Source organism: Macaca fascicularis, chromosome 20 (genome assembly GCF_037993035.2).
Source record: "Macaca fascicularis isolate 582-1 chromosome 20, T2T-MFA8v1.1".
Classification (NCBI taxonomy): domain Eukaryota; kingdom Metazoa; phylum Chordata; class Mammalia; order Primates; family Cercopithecidae; genus Macaca; species Macaca fascicularis.
The window spans coordinates 26,451,436-26,467,238 of NC_088394.1; positions in this window are offsets into that span (position 1 = coordinate 26,451,436).

Below are 15,803 nucleotides of genomic sequence, written 5' to 3' on the forward strand. Positions count from 1 at the left end.
GGCCAGGGTGGAAGGGGTGCGAAGAGGAGATCATCTCGCTGGTCCCTGCTGCCCTCTGGTGACCACATCAGCATCCGCGCCTGCTCCATCCCAGCAGCTCCAGGTCCAGGCCGTGCCCAGAAAACTTGGCCTGGGAGATCCCCACCCACCCGCCATCCCACCTCTCTTCCATCTCTGCATTTTCCAGAAATTCCCCCAGCACCAAAGAGCCTAATGTCCGTTAGATATGCTGTGTGGCACCAGACCAGCGTGTAACCTCTCTGTGCTTGATTCATCCTCTGTAAAATGGGAATCATTATCGTATCTGCCTCATGTAGCTATTGTGAGAATTAAATATGTCAGTATCTGTGAGGCCCTTAGAACTATGCCTGCAGCTGGGAAGAACTATGCTTGCAGCTGGGCGCAGTGGCTCACGCCTGTAATCCCAGCACTGTGGGAGGCCAAGGCGGGCAGATCGCCTGAGGTAGGCATTCGAGAGCAGCCGGGCCAACATGGTGAAACCCTGTCTCTATTAAAAATACAAAAATTAGCAGGGCATGGTGGTGGGTGCCTGTAAATCCCAGCTACTCAGGAGGATGAGGCAGGAGAATCGTTTGAACCTGGGAGGTGGAGGTTGCAGCGAGCAGAGATCGTGCCACTGCACTCCAGCCTGGGCAACAAGTGGGACTTGTTAATGCCTTAAAAGTATTTGCTAACATTCTTCTTCCTCTTCCTCTTCCTCTTCTTCTTCTTTTTTTTTTTGAGACAGAATCTTTCTCTGTCACCCAGGCTGGAGTACAGTGACTCAATCCTGGCTCACTGTAGCCTTGAACACCTGGGCTCATGTGATTCTCCCACCTCAGGCTCTCAAGTAGCTGCGACCACAGGGGCACACACCATCATCAATCCTGTCTAATTTAAAAAAAATTTTTTTTGTAGAAACAGGGAATCACTATGTTGCCTAGGCTAGTCTCAAACCCCTAGGGTTCAAGTGATCCATCCACCTCAGCCTCCCAAAGTGCTAGGATTACAGATAAGGGCCACTGTGCCTGGTCTGCTAATATTATCCTTAATATTACACTGAATAGGTCTGTGGATTTTGTGGGAGGTGAGGGTATAAAACATAATTAGAGGAAAAATGACATTCTAAATTTAATTTGACTTTATTACAAAAAGGGCAGAATGGAGCAACTGTAATCTAGGACAAAAAATTGTCCCAGTCCCATCATTCAACCCACTTGTGTTTGTATCTGTTTGTGCCACTTCTGTATGTTGTTTACATGCAGAGTCGGTGTTTGCATAATTGTGGTTTTATATCATTCATTTCTCATCATATCTATATCTATATCTATATGTATATATTTATATTCCTGACATTTTTCTAGAGACTTTTTCTCTTTTTCCCTTATGTTCTTCCATACCAGGACTTATAGGACCTTGCCCAGACTCAATTTCTCTCTTCTCCATGGACCCAAGTTGCTGAGCTTCCAACAGATCTTTACAGCAAAGGAGAATGAGACAGAGAGAAGCAGAGATGCAGAGAGAAAGACAGAGAGAGAAGACTAAACTGATTGATCCCAACTCCATTATGATATCTGACTCCAACCACAGAATGACCCCTGACCCAGCCACAGACTGACTTCTGATCCTGGCCACAGTCCACCTCCTGTCCTCCACCACAGAATAGCTCTGATTCAAGCCAGGAACTGAGTTCCGACCCATGTTACTGACTTACTCATGATCCTGGTTGCAGGCTGGCCCCAGCCACATGTTGATCCCTGACTCTCACCACAGACGGATCTTTGATCCCAGCCATAGACTGACCTCTGATTCTGGCCACCCTGACCCATCACTCCTATATACTGATGACCCACCTTAGCGTGATCCCACCCAGGAACTGGCATTTACTAGGACAGGATCTTGGCCACCTGCCGCTCTGCCCTGGGCACACGAGGCCCTACTCATCCTCCCCCTTCCACCATCATCCATGATTTCCTGATTTCTAGCAGCAAATTTAGCTTGAGTTGGTCAACATAGCTGGGCTGCCTGACCTTCCTCTCTGCCATGGAACCACAGAGCAAGCCAGCAATTCTCCTTCCTAATCAAAAAGAGCAGCATGGAGGAGAAGGCCCCTTTTCCACCTTCCTTTCTGCTTTGGATGGTGCTTTGGCAGCCACCTTGCAATCATGAGGAGACAAGCCTGGAGATGAGAGGAGGCATTTTCCTTGCAATCATGAGGAGACAAGCCTGGAGATGAGAGGAGGCATTTTGAATATGGCACAGTGGAAGAAGAAAAAGGCCTGCCTGGATCTTTGATTACATCACCAAGTGATCAAACCAACCTTAAATTCTTAAATAAACTGTAAGTGTGCTTTTCTTTAAACTACTGTGAGTTTTCTTTTGCAGTCGTAAAGCAACCTTAAAAATTGTAGTAGGTACAATAATGAACCCCTCAAGATGTCCATGTCCCAATCCCCAGAACCTGTGAACATGTTACATTACGTGGCAAGGGGGGATTAAGGTTGCAGATGGAAGCAAGATAGCTAATCAACTGATCCTGAGATGTAGAGGGAGATTATCCTAAATTATCCAGACAGACCCAAAATAATCTCAGGGATCTTCATAAGTGAGAGATGCAGGAGAAACCAAGTCAGAGGGAGATTTCAAGATATTATGCTTCTGGCCTTGAAGATGGAGGAAAGGGCCATGGGCCAAGGAATGCAGGTGGCCACTTGAAACTGGAAAAGTCAAGGAACAGACTTCCCTAGAGTTTCCTGAATGAACACGGCCTTGCTGAGACCCTGATTTTTCGCTCAGTGAGACCAGTTTCAGACTTCTGACCTCTGGAATTGCAAGATCATAAATTTCAGTTTTAGGCCACTAAACTTGTTGAAATTTGTCAGAGAAGCAATGGGAAATGAACGCGCAGGTGCATTCATGCATCCAACTTTAGGCTCTAGACTCTTCCTCAAGCTCCTTCCCCAATCCCCATCCTCTCCCTCTGTATTGGCACTCAATCTTCACTTCCAGAGGATCCTGCCGAATTCCTGCCCATTCCGTATTGGCATCCACCCTCTCTTGTTACAGTGGACGCAGGGCAGGCCGGCTCCACAGCTGTGGACCAGACAGCAGCCCATACCCCCATGCTCAGAGGACCCCTACTCTTCAGTCTCATGCTCTGAAGTCCCCATTTTGAAATTCTTGGCCAGGCGCAGTGGCCCACACCTGTAATCCTAGTACTTTTGGAGGCCAAGGTGGGCAGATCACTCAAAGTCAAGAGTTTGAGTCTGGCCTGGCCAATATGGTGAAATCCCATGTCTACTGAAAATAACAAAAATTAGCCAAGCATGGTGGTACATGCCTGTAATCCCAGCTACTCAGGGAGGCTGAGGCAGGAGAATCACTTGAACCAGGGAGGTGGAGGTTGCAGTGAGCTGAGATTGTGCCACTGCACTCCAGCCTGGGCAACAGAGCGAGACTCTGTCTCAACAAAAAAAAAAAAAAAAAGAGAAAAGAAAGTCTTAAAAATTTTATCTCTGAAGTTGTATTTTGTAGGGGGGTTCGGTGGGACCAAGGACCACCCATTGAGGGCTTGGAGCCTTAGCTCACACATGGTCCCACCACCTGCCTGCTTCCCTGGGACAGGCTCCTGGCCACCTGCTGCTCTGTCCCCAGCACACCAGGCCCTACTCATCCTCTCCCTTCCACCACCATCCACGGCCACTGCTGCCTTCTGCCCCTGGAGGAGGCCTGGGCACAGGTGCAAAGGATGATCAAGGTCAGTAGCTCACCTCATGGGACCTTGGGTTGGAGCATGGTGACAGTCATTCCTACCCCAGGGATATCTGCTGGGCAGCCAGAGGGCACAACTCGGCCCACTCCTAATCCAGGAACCAAGAGTGACCATCTTGAATTCTCAGCCCTTTTGTTTTGTTTTGTTTTGTTTTTGAGACGGAGTCTCGCTCTTGTCCCCCAGCCTGGAGTGCAGTGGCTCAATCTCAGCTCACTGCAACCTCTGCCTCCCGGGTTCAAGTGATTCTCCTGTCTCAGTTGGGATTACAGGCACGAGCCACCAGGCCCGACTAATTTTTTATTTTTAGTAGAGACAGGGTTTCGCCATGTTGGCCAGGCTGGTCTCAAACTCCTGGACTCAAGTGATCCGCACGCTTCGGCCTCCCAAAGTGCTGGGATTACAGGCGTGAGCTACCGTGCCCAGCCAAATTATCAGCCCTTTTTGAATAAGAAGATCTGCATTTTTATTTTGCACAGTGCCCCTCTAATGATGTAGCCATTCCTGATCCTGATGTGGGGTCATTCCCTCTCTCCCAGGCTGAGCTCTCTTCTCCCCCTGGACCCTAAAACACCATCACTCCCCTGTCTTCACGTGCCTCCCTCTGTGGCCTTTCCTCATCGCCATGCACATCTACTCAAGTCTTTCCATCTTCAAACAGCCCAAGCTTCCCTCCGCCCCCGCCTACTATTTCTCTCTCTCGCCTTCTCTCCCCCAGCCACAGTGCTTGTGTTCAAAAGCTGTCTCCTCTCTTGGGCTCCACTTCCTTCCTCTGCACCCACTCCTCAACCCTCTCTGTGCAGAGTCGGCCCGACTCTGCTATGAAACTACTTGTACTGAAGCCAGCTCCACCATCCAAGCCAAGTCTCAGTTTCAATCCGTACCGCTCTGTGGCACTAGCCTCTCCCTCACTCCTGAAACTCGGCCCCTCTTGGTTCTCTGACACTGGCTGTTTGCTCCTGTCCAGTCTCTTTTTCTTTTTCTTTCTTTCTTTCTTTTTTTTTTTTTTTTTGAGGCAGAGTCTTGCCCTGTCACCCAGGCTGGAGTGCAGTGGCGCGATCTCAGCTCACTGCAACGTCCGCCTCCCAGGTTCAAGCGATTCACCTGCCTCAGCCTCCCGAGTGGCTGGGATTACAGGCACCTGGCACCAGGCCTGGGTAATTTTTTTGTATTTTTAGTAGAGACAGGGTTTCACCACGTTGGCCACGCTGGTCTTGAGCTCCTGATCTTGTGATTCACCTGCCTCGGCCTCCCAAAGTGCTGGGATTACAAACATGAGCCACCGCACCTGGCCCCGGTCTCTTTTTCCAAGGTCTTCTCCTCTGCCCTCTCTTACACATTAGGGGTCAGCAGGGCCCATTTTGGGCCCTCCCCATCTCCTCTCCTCTTTCCATGGAGCTAATTACAACCTTTGCTAAATCTGAACTGGAGTTGCATGGAGCAGAAACTGTGTAGTCTACAGCCCAGCACAGTGCTTGGCACATAGAGCATGCTCAATAAACATTTACTAAGTGAATGAATGAATGAATGAATAAATGAATGAGTGAATGAGTGAACGAATGAGTGAATGATGCCTTCTAAACATATCTCCCCAGCCGAGATCTTTTGCCTGAACTCCAGAGTCATACATTCAACTGCAATTGGGTTATGTCTCAGTTTCCACATTCCCCACCTAAACATTTCACATGTCCTAGCCAGTAGCCATTCCTATCTCATGTAACATATGTTATTATATATTGTATATATTATTAAGTCTTTTATTTCTTATTTCTTGCCAGGTCTCCCACATCTCCCCTGTAGAAAGTAGACTCATGGTGAACAGAGATTTCAGTTTGGTTGGCTCACTGCTTTATTCCAGGGCCTACAACAGTGTCTGGCACATAGCAGGTGCTCAATAAATACTTCTTGGTTGGTGTACCGTGGCTCACACCTGTCATCCCAGCACTTTGGGAGGCCAAGGCAGGTGGACTGCTTGAGCCCAGGAGTTTGAGACCAGCCTGGGCAACATGGCAAAACCTCATCTCTACAAAAAATACAAAAACTAGCCATGCATGGCGGTGCATAACCGTAGTCTCAGCTACTGGGGAGTCTAAGGCGAGAGGATCGTTTGAGCCCAGGAGATCAAGGTTGCAGTGAGCGACGATCACGCCACTGCACTCCAGCCTGGGCAACAGAGACCCTGTCTCTAAATAAATATATAAAAATAAGTAAATAAATAAATACTTCTTGAACAGATGAATGGATCTCCACAGAGACATTCCCACATCTCAGATTCAATATATCCAAACAAGCTCTTTATCATCCTTGCCAAACCTCCTCCTTCTGGTTCCTGGTTTTGATTGCTAAAGCAAGAGAGCGGGTGCCCCCCAGTTGCCTACCTCCTTCCTCCCTGCAGAACTTCCGGTGCTGTGAGTCTGTCCCTGGGACCCTGCTCTCTGCTCCTCTCTGTTCAGCCATGTCAGCCTCCCTATTGTATCCCCTGGGTTTACGCCAGTAGTGTCTTTCTCAAACACTCCCCCGCGCCAGGACCAGGACCATCTTTGTGACTGCGTCCCTTCCTTGCTCCCTGGGGTCCCTAAGATGATTTTAGGTGACATGTGGGCATGGTGAGCTGAGAAAACAAACAATTCCTTTTTCAGTTCTCTTTCTCTTCTCCTCATCAGCCTGCCACAGGCTGCAGCATCTAGCTGGAAGTTAATAACTCGGTTTTGGTTTCATTGGGCTTGTTTTTACAGTTCCCTTCTATTTACAGTAAAGGATCCTGATCTTTCATGTGTGATGGTGACAATGTTTCATTTGACAATAAAGTGATTTAAACAAAACGAGGAAGCCCATATGAGGAAAATGTGATGATGGAGAAAAAATATAAATACGGCAGAAATCACTTGTGTGCATAGGGATGAGAGTTTGGGCAACACTGGCGTACAGGCCCTGTCCAAACCTCTTTGCAAGTTGGCCCTGGTTCCCTCAGTTCTCATGTCTTCAGACACATGACCTGACCCCTCTAGACACCATTATCTGACTACACGCCACCACCCAGCCACAGTTCCCAGCCTACACCACGCAATTTCAACCTCCGAGCCTTTACTCAAGCCTTTCCCTCTGGCAGGCACGCCCCTCCCTACCACTCTTCGGGAGGAACCCTGCCGTCCTGCCTGCCCTGTATCTACTCTCCCTTCTTCTGACATCACCACCTGGTGGTCCTTGCCGGGACAGCGTCTTCCCACTCTCAGTTCACACAGCTTCCAGAAAACTGATCTAACTCCTAGCTTTCCAACAGGGCACGTGACTCAGGCTTGGCCAATCAGAGCATTCCTTTCCCAGTCTAAAGACTGGGTCAGGGACAGGCATATGATTCAAACTGACCAATGAGAGCGTTTCCTCGTAGCATCATTGGAACCATTAGGAAAACATGCCTTCTTTCCTTTGGGCTTTGAAAGCTATAAGTCTTGGCTTCTGAGAGTCCTGCTTTTCTTTGGCCACCATCGAGGCTTACTCAGCTTGCTTGGGAATGAGACTAAAGCCAATACAAAAGAAAGCAGATCCCAGAGTACAGCCTTCCAACCTGAAGAAATTATTTGAGAACCTTGATCCATCCATGCCTGAAACTATATTCCTAAATGTCATTTTTTACTTTTAAAATGTATTACTATTATTTTAGACACAAGGTCTTGCTCTGTTGCCGAGGCTGGAGTGCAGTGGCACGATTATGGCTTACTGCAGCCTCAAACTCCTGGGCTTAAGGGATCCTCCTGCCTCCTGAGTAGCTGAGACTACAGGCACAAGTGACCATGTCTGGCTAATATTTGTATTTTTTTGTAGAAACGGTGTCTCGCTATGTTGCCCAGGCTGAACGTTGCCTAGGCTGATTTTAAACTCCTAGTCTCAAGTGATTCTCCTGCCTCAGTCTTCCAAAGCTCTGGGATTACAGGCATGAGCCAACATGCCCCACCTAAACTTCCTTTTTAAACAGCCATTTCTGTCACTTACAACCAAAAAACTCCCTGTGGTTGAAACATAAGCTTGCTTATTTATTTATTTATTTATTTATTTATTTAAGATGGAGTTTCACTCTTGTCAACCAGGCTGGAGTGCAATGGCACGATCTTGGCTCACTGCAACCTCTGCCTCCCAGGTTCAAGGAATTCTCCTGCCACAGCTTCCCAAGTAGCTGGGATTACTGGCACCCACCAACACGCTCAGCTAAGTTTTGTGTTTTTTAGTAGAGATGAGGTTTCGCCATGTTGTCCAGGCTGATCTCAAACTCCTGGCCTCAGGTGACCCACGCACCTTGGCCTCCCAAAGTGCTGGGATTACAGGCGTGAACCACTGCGCCCAGTCATAAGCTTATTTTTTATTGAGATAACATTTATATGACTTAAAATTCACTATTTCAACCACTTAAAAATATATAACTCAGTGGATTTTAGTGTATTCATGATGTTGTAGTACACATATCCTCACTATGTAATTCTAGAACATTTTCACCATTGCCTCTTCTCTTAAAAAAAAAAAAAAAATCCTTATCCGTATCTGTCAGTCCAAATCGCCTTCCCCTGATTCCCTGGCAACCACTGTAAAACATCATCTTCTCAGTTACAGTGGCAGCAGGCCTTTCCCTGTGAGGCCTCCCCCCGAGGGAAGGCAGAATTGTTTTCTCCTTTGTCCTCAGGCCTCTTTGATCACGTATTGTAATCGTCACTTACTGCAATCGACTACTTGCACCTGTAGTCCCAGCTACTTAGGAGGATGAGGCAGGAGGATCGTTTAAGCCCAGGAGTTTGTGGCTGCAGTGAGCCATCATCGTGCCACTGCACTCCAGCCTGGGCAACTGAGCAAGACCTTGTGTCTAAAATTTAATATAAATAAATTTTTTTAATATTAAATCATGGAATATTTCAAACATACAGAAAATCATGTCTCTTGTATGTCTCCTATCATGCTCCCTGATAACAGGGATACAGATTCATTACTTCTTCTGTGCCCCAATCCTCAGCCTAGAGCCCAGTCCAGATTAAGTGTTCAGTAGAAAAACAAAACAAGGCCAGACACGGTGGCTCACGCCTGTAATCCCAGCACTTTGGAAGGCTGAGGTGGGCGGATCACAAGGTCAGGAGTTCAAGACCAGCCTGGTTAACATGGTGAAACCCCGTGTCTACTAAAGATACAAAAAATTAGCCGAGCGTGGTGGCATGCACCTATAATCCCAGCTACATAGGAGGCTGAGGCAGGAGAATCACTTGAACCTAGGAGGCGGAGGTTGCAGTTAACAAAGATCATGCCATTGCACTCCATCCTGGGTGACAGGGCAAGACTCCGTCTCAAAAAAAGAAAAAAAGAAAAGAAAAGAAAGAAAAACAAAACAAAATGTGAGCAGAGGCTCACTGTAAACATCCCAGTCCTAGACCAGATGAAGACATAAAGATTCTGACAAATCTCTGTTGACTGGCTGACCGACAGCCTTGGTCAACGTGTCCAAGATGGACAATACTCTGTCTTTGTGTGTAAAGGGCTGGCAGGGAGCAGGGGAGGCACTGAACCATCACTTCCCACACTCTGACATTTCATTAAACCCAGAACTAAATTTACAGTTGTTTCCCATATCTGGGTACCCCCTAAAATTTCCCCAAGCCGCACCTACTTCAGATGCTTCAAGGTAGCATCGCGGGAAGGAAGGGCAGACCAGTGATCTTGGGCATATTGACTTATTAATAACTTCCGTCTGTCCCAGTGATCTCATCTGTACAGTGGAGCTAAGAATATTAAATACCCCATAGGATCATCTGAGGATTAAATGAGTGAATACTTGTAAAGCACTCAGGATGGTGCTGGTTCATTTACGAAATCTGCTCAACAGGATGCTTTTGCTAGGGGAACCCAGTGAGATCGCTAAGCTGTTGCAGATCCTATTTCCTCTGCTTGCAAATAACTCTTTCTACCCCTCACTTGCTGCTTTACTCCCTTCCATTTCAGCTTAGATACTACCTCCTCCAGGAAGTCCTCCAGCTCCCCAGGCACTTGATTAGTGCCTCTCTTCTGGGCTCCTTATCACCAATACTTCCCCATCAGCATAGGCAGCAATGGTCTCAGCACCTTCAGGTGCACAGTACCTGGCACAGGGTAAGTGCTGAGGGAATGAAAGAACAGATCAGAATATGCCTCAAAAGATGAACAAGAGGTTTGGTTCTTGTCCCTGGCGCTTCTAACTGAGACTCCTTACTCTGTTCCAGGTACCAAAGCTCTGGCCGTGTCCTCCTTGTGTCTATGGGAAGAAAAAGTGTGCTGAGTCCAGCTTGCACCAGCTCCCAGGAGCCACCTGTGGCCATCTTTGCTTCTGCAACCCCTGACATCACCTTGGTAGTCTGAAATGGGCCACAGTGAGAATATCTACACCATGCAAAGCAGCAAACACCGTGTTTCAGGATTTTGCAGCAATCACCACATATTGGGTTTTTGGTTTGTTTTCTGTTGTTTTTGTTGGCTTACCAGCACACCACTGGTTGTGATTTGAGGGGCCATGAAAAATGGTTGTTTTGGTCTCACCAGGGCACACTCTCTTGATGCCAGGTTTTAGACAAACAGTTCCCTCTTCCTGGCCACTGTGTCCCTTGCTGGGCCAGTGACAGCTCCCTCATGGCCCCTGAGCTTTTATGTAGGACAAGGCCTGTGCTTATTCATCCCCGCGCTCTCCCCAGCGTGTGAGCAGCAGCTGTCCGTAAATGCTTGTTGACTGACTGACAGACAGTTCTTGGTAAATATTTTTGTGAGAGTTTGACCTTTCCCCCATGTGAATGCGGGGAAACCACGGCAGCCTGAACTTTCAGTAAAGCAGAGCCTCTTTGAGGAAGGGAGTCTTTGCAGAAACTCACCACAGCTGCCTGGAAGCCGAGTCATTGCAACCCATCCTCCGCCTGTGTGTGCAGCCTCTTGGAAGATCCAAATGTCTCTGTCCCACAGGTCCCTACGGCGCAAGATGAGGGTAGGGGAGGAGGTTGGTGACTTAGGGACAGGGGCTCTTGATAGGGCGGGAGGCCCTGAGGAGAGTGGGGGACTGCTGAGGGACTTGCACACCTACAAGCACGTGGAGAGGTGTACACATGTCTGCAAATTGCATGTGCATTTAGTCCCACAGGCCATGGTCTCATCTCAGGGAAGTTGCTGGAGGCTTGAGGTCCTTGGGCCACAAGGGGGGCTGAAAATAATGCTGATCCCTGTCCCCTGCACGCCATCCACTCCTGTCAAGGGCCCAGGTTGTGCCACGTGGCTTCTGCAGGGAGGGAGGTTTAATATTCATACGTGTACATGTAAGCATGGGGGCTGTGGTGTTTACGGACCCCTAATGCATGAGGCAGATTCAGCTCTGCAACTGTATGCATAATAAGCACTCCATAACTATGAGCTTTCCATTTCTTTTTGAGATGGAGTCCTGCTCCGTCGCCCAGGCTTGAGTGCAATGGTGCGATCTCGGCTCACTGCAACCTCTTCTGCCTCCCGGGCTTAGACAGCTCTCCTGCCTCAGCCTCCCAAGTAGCTGAGATTACAACATGCGCCACCATGCCCAGCTAATTTTTGTACTTTTAGTAGAGACGGGGTTTCACCATGTTGGCCAGGCTGGTCTTGAACTCCTGACCTCAGGTGATTCGCCCGCCTCAGCCTCCCAAAGTGCTGGCATTACAGGCTGCACTTTCTATCTGATTTGGTCACGCATGCCTCCCCTTGCCCTGGATTACACACTCTGGGAGAGTAGAAACTCGGTTTTCTTTACTTTTATATTCCCAGCAACCAGCACAGTGCCTGGCACATAGTAGGTGCTCAAGAAATGTTTATATGCAAGTGTGCACACATATATATGCCTGTGCTTACATGACAATGTGTGTGTACTTGCGCATGTGTGAACTTGTGAGTGGGGGTTCTGCATGCTTTTCACGTAGGCATGTATTAACAGGGACGTGCACACTTGTATGTAAATGTGTGTGAGTGGGGTGAATTCTCGCTGCCTGTTGACCATGTATGATGAATCTCATGCTAGAGGGGAATCTATATCTGTGTGCTTGGGTTGTGTGGGCCCGTGAGTGCATGAGCAAGAGCGGGATTTTGTATGCTGATTTGCACATGTATGTATGTGAGATATGTTCATATGTACACAAGGAGACTTGTGTGTGGGCATTTGTGAAAAAGATGACAGTGTCATGGTTAACAGCTCAGGCTCTGCAGCCAAACTGTCCAGGTTTGAATCCCAGGTTCATGTCTTCTTATCTGTGTGACCATGAACAAGTTATTTAAATTCCCTGTGACTTGGTTTCCCCATCTGTGATATGCGCTGGTAATAATGTCTGCCTCCTGTTGTTGGGGGGTGATATGGTTTGGCTGCGTCCCCACCCAAATCTCATCTTGCAGCTCCCATAATTCCCATGTGTTGTGGGAGGGACCCAGTGGGAGATAATTGAATTGGGGGGGTGGATCTTTCCTGTGCTGTTCTCATGATAAAGAATAAGTCTCATGACATCTGATGGCTTTAAAAACGGGAGTTTGCCTGCACAAGCTCTCTGCCTACCCCCATTTACATAAGATGTAACTCGCTCCTCCTTGCCTTTGGCCATGATTATGAGGCCTCCCCAGCCACATGGAACTGTTAAGTCCAGTTACACTTTTCTTTTGTAAATTGCCCAGTCTCACGTATATCTTTATCAGCAGCGTGAAAACAGACTAATACAGGAATACAGGGAGACAACAGAAGGCAGACATTACTATTATTACTAGCTCTTATCACGGACAGACAGAGATCAGGATTATTTTTAGTCCCACTTGTGGCCCAAGGACCCTAAGCCTCCAGCAACAACATAGACTTGGAGGTGTTTAGTGGAATAAATAAGATACTAGCATCTGGCACTGAGTAAGTACTCGGCACCTGCTACTGCTGCTGTTTTCATTTGTGTGTTGTGCACACCTGTGTGTGCACATCTGTGTCCTCCAGCATGTCCCCCATCCCAGCCCTCGAGAGATAAGGACAGTCTCTGATGGGTACCGAGATTAGCATGTGGGTTCCAAGAAAATAACCAAGTCATGGTCTCAGATGACAGGAGGATGGGGAAGGGGTCTCTACTCTGAGCATCACACCCTCTTCTTGAGGGACCTCACTGCCTACTCATCAAAGAGAACGTAGTCACCTGACTCCATCCTCCCCACCTGGAGAGGCCAGACCTTTCCAGGCAAGCTCACTGTTTCGGGGAGGCAGAAATGATAGAATGGGTGGGGAGCTCTCTCCAAGGTAGAAGGTGGCCCCAGAGTGTGCCATGGTGAATCCATTTGGAGGTGGTTCTAGGTGTGCCCATCAGAGGTCTGTTGGGCTGAGTTCTTTCACAAATGCCCGTAAAACTGAAAGAGCCAGGTGCCTTTGAGGGGCCTAAAAAGAGCTGCAGTACTCAGGAAGAAAATATAGTGCTTCTAAAGGCAGCCAAGGAGATTGGCACCCACAAGAGTGATTAAGGAGAATGCCCTAGGTCCTTTGAGGCGGAGTCATTCAGAGCATTCATTCATTCGCTGATTCACTCAAATCAGGTTTTGTGAGTCCGAGCACTGTCCTAGGCCCTGGGGGCATACAAGGCTGGCCCCTACCTGGGATTAGGGTCAGGTACATAAACAACAACGCACTGTGTTCATTACATGACTCGGGAAGCTTGGGCTCAGAGGAGGGACAATTGACCCAGACTTGGGCAATCAGGGAAAGCTTCCTGGAGATGACATCTAAGTTAAAATCTGAAGGACGGGAACTAGTTTTCCAGGAGATGGCAGTGGAAAGAATGCACCAGGTGGAGGACATGGTCTATGCGGGAGCCCGGAGGAAACAGCCCATCCCGGCTGGAGCACATCATGCGAGAACGGAGGGTGAAGTGAGAGGTGAATTTAGCCAGAGGGAAAGGCAGAGCTGTGTGAGCCACACGTGAGATTTGAGACTGAAGGGGCCTTGCCATTTGTAGGCCAACCTGACTCGGGGGCAGGGGTGATCCTCTTTCCTGGGGTGAATCCTAAGGGGGGCTGAAGTAGGCCTGACTTTTTGTGAGCACCTATGGTGTGCCAGGCACTGCCCTAAAGGGACTGAGGAAGGTTCTGCAGTGGGCAGAACAAGGTCCCTGCTCTCCTGAAGTGACAGCTAGTGAGGACAGCGAGCCAAAAGATGTGCAGGTGAGCCCAAGGTGTGACGTCAGAGGGGCTTGAGTGCTATGCAGAACAGGCAGGCAGGGGAGGGGTCAGGGGAAATTAGCAGGTGGAGAGCTGCTTAGGAGGTGCCAGGAAAGACCTCACCGAGGAGGTCTGAATACAGGCTTGAGTGAACTAGGGGAATGAGCCACGCAGATATCTGGAGGGACAGGGAGAAAGAGATTGTTCTAGGAGGAGGGAGCAGGCTGTGCAAAGGCCCTGGGAAGTGAATGGCACGATGGGGGTGCAACCAGGAGGCCAGAGTCAGAAAACCGGGATAAAGGAAAGAGACAAATTCAGAGGCAATGGGGATCAGCCACAGAGGGCCTTACTGGCCACTCACAGGACTTAGGGTTTGTTCGACCAACCATAGGAAGGCTTCGGATGTGGAAGTGACATGATCAGATGATTGTCTCAAAATGGTCATTCTGGCTGCGGTTAGAAGAAGGGGATGTTTTTGGTAGAGGAGGCCCTAATTTTCCAATGCCTAGAGCAGGCGGCAGCCACAGCTGTGGATTCTGGGCATGTTTTGAAAGTGGAACCAACAGGAATTCCGGACGGGTGGGATTGGGGTGGTGAGAGAAAGCAAGGAGGCAAGGATGATCATGCTATTGTCACCATGGGGACTCCGCCCCACATGCAGTTCACCTCTTTAGCCTCGCCCCAGGTGCAGGGAGAACGATTCCCACCTAACCTGTGCTGTTTGTGCAGCCTGCTCGTCCAGGCACAGCATCCTCCTAATAATCCTGGGGGTGAGTATTCTCACCTCAATTGGCAGGTAGGGGTGAAGAGGCTCAAAGAGAGGAAGGACTTTGCCTGGGGTCTTAGTTTGGCACTGCGGACATCTTCTGTAGGACTCTGGATCCAGTGCTCCTCCCCTACAACATGAAATCAGAGGTTCGCAACCTGGGAGCAATTTTTGCTCTCCAGGGGACACCTTTGGTGGTCACAACTGGGGGAAAGGCATCTAGTTGGAAGTGGCCAGGGCTGCTGGTCACCATCCCACCACACACAGGATGGCCCCCACCATAAATGATCCAGCCCGAATGTCAACACTGCCAAGGTGGAGAAACCCTGCCAAATATTCTATCGAAGGGCTGGAGATGCCGTAGCTTGGCAGCCTCCCCCCAGCCCTCCAGGGCCTTCTCAGACACCACTTAATGTGTCTGGGTGCCCCTCTGTGAAAGGGAAGCCAGCCTGTGCCAAAGTTGCAGTGGACAGCCAGCAGCTGCGGTGGCAGTTTCCCCAGCGACAGAGGCCGGTTCCTGGAAAACTAAACTTGGCATCCTCTGTGGCTTATCTTCTCCTTTCCAATCAGACCCAGGCACGTGGGCCACATTCCCTCATCTGCAGATGGTCTCCCAGGGCCCTACAAGGCCCCAGCCCAGTTGGATGGGGACCAAGGGTAGCTTGCTCTCATCACTCCCCTTCTGAGAGCCTCCCGTGGTTCTGGCCATCGATGGGGTGGGGTTCTGCTCCTGCTGCTGTGCAGGGAAGCTTCTCCAGGCTCTGGCACTGTCTTTGCCAGCAGGCTACGGCCTCAACACTTCCTCCTTGTTCTGGTGGCCCCCTCTGCCCTCCCCACCCACACCAGGGCCCTCATCATTCCCCGAACAGGCGGGGCAGTCACGCCCTCACGTCTTTGGCTTACCAGAGAACCAACTCCAGGCTTGGTTGGTCCTCTGCTGTGCTTCCTTCCTCTTTCAGCCAATTCTGATCTTTATAATTTTCCTTTTCTTTCTTTTGGGTTTATTTCACTGCCATTTTCTAATTTCTTGAGAGAGACGTTTGGAACATTAATTTTTAGCTTTTCTTCTTTGCTAATTTGTGAATGTTA